This window comes from Lottia gigantea (genome assembly GCF_000327385.1).
Source record: "Lottia gigantea unplaced genomic scaffold LOTGIsca_54, whole genome shotgun sequence".
NCBI classification, from domain to species: Eukaryota; Metazoa; Mollusca; class Gastropoda; family Lottiidae; genus Lottia; species Lottia gigantea.
The window spans coordinates 247,835-253,298 of record NW_008709848.1 but is presented as its reverse complement, the minus strand read 5'-3'; positions in this window follow the sequence as shown (position 1 = coordinate 253,298).

The following is a 5,464-nucleotide window of genomic DNA, read 5'->3' as shown; positions in this document are numbered from 1 at the left end:
CTTTAAGTTGATTAAAAGTTGTTAATTATTGAGGAATAGCTCTAACTTACCAAGTTTTACCAGTAGATAAACACTCTTTACAGGTTAAATGCTGAAAAACTTGAAAGATTTGCAGAAGTATGCAAAAATCGCGTCTTGGAATTTCAGTGAAATTGTCAAGACTAATTATGAAGTAACGTTATTGTGAAGTAACGTTATTATGACGTCATAGGCAATAGCCCTCCTTTAATCTTATTAATAAACTTCCATTTGAAAAAAAAAGTACAAATTTTTCGTGGTTTGTTAATTTCTGGTTCCCAATCTGTTACAGAAATCTATATTGATATATCCTTGTTTCCACCAATTCCTCTCTCTCTCTCTCTCTCTTTCCCCCTTGAGGTACGGACCTGATATCTATTCGTCAATTGAAATTAAGACTTTTTAATCGAGGAGATTCAAGTTCTCCACCACTAGTAATATGATAAAAGTATTGCTCCAGTCGAATAAAATTTGAATAACTCGCTGAAGAAAATGTCATTTTGGTTATATATATGATAGTTTTGTTAGCAGAAACAGATCAAAATTATCTGGGTGCAACGCAACTATTCTTAATGGTAAAAGTAATAGTAATGGAACATCGTATAAGCTGGGGGTGTGGAACAGGCGATTTCTGTTTCCAAAACACTGATCCACAATCACATTATTAGGCCTAAGCTAAACATAATTGGGTTTGATACACAGCTTTGGGTTAATTTTCTGTATACTGTTGTGGTCTGAAGCATATGGTGAAGTAAAGGGAGGTAATAATCTTCTGCTTTGAAGATTCATTCCGTATTTTATGCTGTGTATTTCTCTCTTCCACAGGTAAAGTTTAACTTTTATTTGTATAAATCATGTATCAAAATGTGCATTAGTCATCCATGTTTATTTTCATTAGAAGAATAAGTGTTGGCAGTGATAATTATTTGAGAACTTAGTCAATTTATTGTCTTGATAGAATTGAGAATGTTTGTAAGAGGTTTAGGTTATTTCCCTCATTAATATGTATAAGCCATTTTGGCGGCCATTCCTCTTGCTTTTAATGAATATTAATGAGCCCAAGTCCAAATATTGTTATGTATTATGTCATTCACATTGGTGTCTGTAATTCGCCAATTTGCCAACTTTAAAACTTAATAATCTTATGTAAATATTGTCAAATGTATTGAAATTGACTGTGTTATTTCTCTCTTCCACAGGTACAACCTGAGCCCATCTTATCCCATAAAAATAAATTTGTTTGTTGACAATACTGGGGTCAACAATATCAGCGAGTGTTGTTTCCTTCATGTTACCAGAAAATCAGTCTACTTGAGAAAGCGAGGAAAAAGGCGAGAGTAAAAAAAAAGGCGAGAAGTCGAAAAAGGGAGGAGAAAGTGAGTAAAAAGCGAGGAAAAAAAGCGAGAAAGTAAGGAAAAGAGCAAGAAAGCGAGAATAAAAAGGCGAGGAATGAGGTGAGAAAGCGAGAGTAAAAAAGTCGAGAAAGCAAGGCAAAAGTCGAGAAAGGTGAAAATTTTCCTTGCTTTCTTGCCTTTTTTGCTCGCTAGTTTCTAGCCTTTTTCCTCGCCTTTTTTTCTACCCTCGCTTTCTCGACTTTTTACTCAATAACGACATAGGTCGAGATAATACTTTCAGATTTTTCATCCCGGTTTCCCCCTGTCAGTGATTCAGTTAAGAGGAGCTGACATGGAAAAAGCGCCTAGTCTTTCGAATGAAACTCTAAACCATGGCCCGTGTGCTACAGGCTGTGCACGTTAAAGATCCTTTGACAGTTGGAAATCGAAAAAGAGCAAGCTACTGTCGCTCTCCTGGCAAAATTTCCTCATTACACTCTGCATGGCGTTGCCCATCTTGATTAGCCGACATGGCGCAGAAAAGTAGGACGTGAAAAGTTCATTTCATTTCGACTTTTTCCTCGCCTTTATCGTCAATATCTCGTTGGTGAGAAGTCGAGTTTCCTCGCTATCTCATTGGCGAGAAGTCGGGATTAGATATGGCAGCTGGCTTCCATAGTCATTAGATTGTAACCGGGTACAGGTTAATTTTCTGTATACTGTTGTGGTCTGAAGCATATGGTGAAGTAAAGGGAGGTAATAATCTTCTGCTTTCAAGATACATTCCGTATTTTAAGCTGTGTAAAAAAAAAAGTGTTATTTCTCTTTTCCACAGGTAAAATAAAGATAAACTTTATTAGTATTAATCATGTATCAAAATGTGCATTAGTCATCCATGTTTATGTTTATAATACGAATAAGTATTGGCAGTGTTAATTATTTGAGAACTTAGTCAATTTATTGTCTTGATAGAATTGAGAATGCTTGTAAGACGTTTAGGTTATTTCCCACATTAATATGTATAAATCTTCTTGCTTTTCATGAATATTAATGAACCCAAGTCCAAATATGGTCATGTAATATGCCATTCACATTAGTGTCTGTAATTCGCCAATTTGCCAACTTCCATACCCAATATGTAGCATCTAGTATTTGAACTTTGTATCATTGTGTATTACTTTGTACTACTTTGTATTTTGTAATGGTTTTATGTATGTCAGTGTTAGAATAATGCTGCAAATTTTAAGCTAATATTTCCATGCTTGACAATGAGAAAGTCACGGGAGTAAAGTGAAGATTTTATTGTATCTTATAACAAAATATATGTATTTAATCTTTACAAAATATTTTCGTAATACATAATGTTATAATAAATAATATTACATGAAAGTTAAGTTACTCCTCTCTAAAAAGACACCCATGTGAAATTCAAATCAGTTGAGACACTGTTAATTCTAGAGCTTTTTACTCTTCGCTCCTACCACATGTGAACATTCTTCTTAACATTTTCCTAGATCTTCGTAAGAATTTACGTAAAGGTGTCCTGTTGTTAGATGGATCTGTAAGAAGAAAGACGATGAAACATGGTAAAATGTTGACTATATGGAAAAAGTGGTATTGCTTTCCTTCTTGTCCTTTGATATCTGAATGTTTCTGTAACTAATTTTAATAATTTTCAAAACATAAATGACAGAAATAAGATCACGACAAAACAAAATCCGTTAGTATGGGCCATAAAAGTCGGGTAGAAAGTAACTCCGGGGAGTGTCAACTTGCCATGTTCCAGAAAAGCAAAAATACCCACCAGTGACGATAGCTTCTTCATCACTATTTTCAGGCTGCATATTTATCGTTTGCTTCTCGTTTTTAGTTTCATCACTTGTAGCCAGTGATTCAGTGATGCCAGTCTTGCGAGGTTCTCTTTCTGGCAGCTTGACCAATGTTTCTTGATATCGAGATTGGTTCACCATTGTATCTGAAAATATTAATCATGAGTTATGAGTAAACAAAATGATGAATTGAGTTCAAAACTAGACTTTGTGCATTACTATAGATGTACTGTCAAATCGTTATAGCAGTGTTCTATGTTCTTGTTGGGCATTGCAATTTTAGGCAAAACAAAAACAAAACAACTGAAAAGAAGAAATTACCATTGTTCTCACTAATCTCAGCAGGTTTATCAACTGGAGTAGTTTTGTTGTTTGATGGATTTGGCAGAGCTTCTGGAAGTTTCTTTATTCTGTCTCCAAATCTATCAAATTCTCCTTCTTGAAAAAACATTCGAACATCATAATTCGTCAGCTGTTTTGGAGCATTATTATCTTTGATATCGACTGATTTACGCTCTAGATCAGGAGAACTTTCTTTGTCAGTTGTTTTTGTTACTTTGATATCAATATCACTAGCAGATGTACCCTCTATATTAGAATTGATGTCATTAGTATTGGTAGATGTTGCTTTTTGTTCAGCAATATGGTCAATATCACCGACAGACATTCCTTCTTGATCAGCAATATTGTAGTTATGATCAATGTGTTTGTTCCTTTCATCTTTCTCTCCTTCTGAACAGATAATGTTTTCCTTCTTCTCGGCCTGTTTTCCTTCAGGATCAGCAAAGTGTTCTTCATGTAAACTATCAGGATTGAGTTTAACACTTATATCCTCATCTGATTTTGATGGATAATTGTCAGTCTTTCTATACCAGCCTTTTTCTAGAAGATTTTCACGTAGTTCGGTTTTACTCACTGCTCCTGGAAAATGGAAGGCTCCAGTTGTTATTTTAATTACATAGATGATTAACAAATTTCAAACCAAATACAAATTTTGGCTAAGGGTAATTCTGTAAATAGTCACCAGACCGACTGGAACTGCATTGAAAGACATTGGAAAATATTCCTATACGCCGAAGAGTTCTTTACAATTAAAATCTGCTTGATTGAATATGAAAGTTTGAAATGTAAAAGTACAGAACTGATGATCTACCATTGACGTTACTTTTCGATTTCTAAAAATATATCAAACCAACCCTAATTCTTACCTCGATGTTTGGCTGGACGACTTAATCGTTTCTTTGTTGAAACCATATTCAATATGTGTTGAACACCCTCGGGGTTGCCGTTCATATCAGCATCAAGTTTAGGGATGTCATGCGGACCAATGTCGATGTTAGTAGCCAGTGGAGATGCGGAATGTTCCCCCTTGAGAGTTACATCTGGATAGGATTTAACATCCAAACTACCGGTGGCAGGATACCAGCCTTTGGACAGCAGATTCTTTTGAAGCTCTGCTTTGTCAACCATTCCTAAAATAATAAATATTGCTGCTTTAGCTTATATTTACGGTACTAAGAATAGCAGTCACAGTATTAGCATGACTGATATTAGTTCTAAATTTGGTGATTCCATTTGATCGATTATATCAACATAGGTCAATCAGAAGAGGTGATCTGTATATCGATAGCTATAAGAGTCTTTGTTAAAGTCATAGCATTTTGGACAAAAATATGAGGAGAGGAGGTTCTTTGAGGTCTATTTTAGAATTTTATCAATTAACTTGTTGCCGTCTTCCTTCGCAAAACATACCATTGTTTTTGTTTAGATTTCTAAACATATGCCAAACCAACACAAGTTCTTACCTCGATGTTTGGCTGGAGGATTTGTTCGTTCCTTTGTTGAGATCATGTTCAATATTTGTTGAACACCCTCGGTATTGCCGTTCATATCATCAAGTTTAGGGATGTCATGCGGACCAACGTCGATGTAAGTAGCCATTGGAGATGCAGGATGTTCCCCCATAAGAGATACATCTGGATCGGATTTAACATCCAAATTACCGGTGGCAGGATACCAGCCTTTGGACAGCAGATTCTTTTGAAGCTCTGCTTTGTCAGCCATTCCTAAGATAATAAATATTGCTGCTTAAGCTTAAGCTTACGATACTAAGTATAGCAGTCACAGTATTAGCATGACTAATATTAGTTCTAAATTTGGTGATTCCATTTGATCGATTATATCGACAGAGGTCAATCAGAAAAGGTAGTCTGTATATCAATAGCTATCAGAGTCTTTGTTATTAAAGTCATTTGCTTTTGGACCAAAACATGAGGAGAGGAC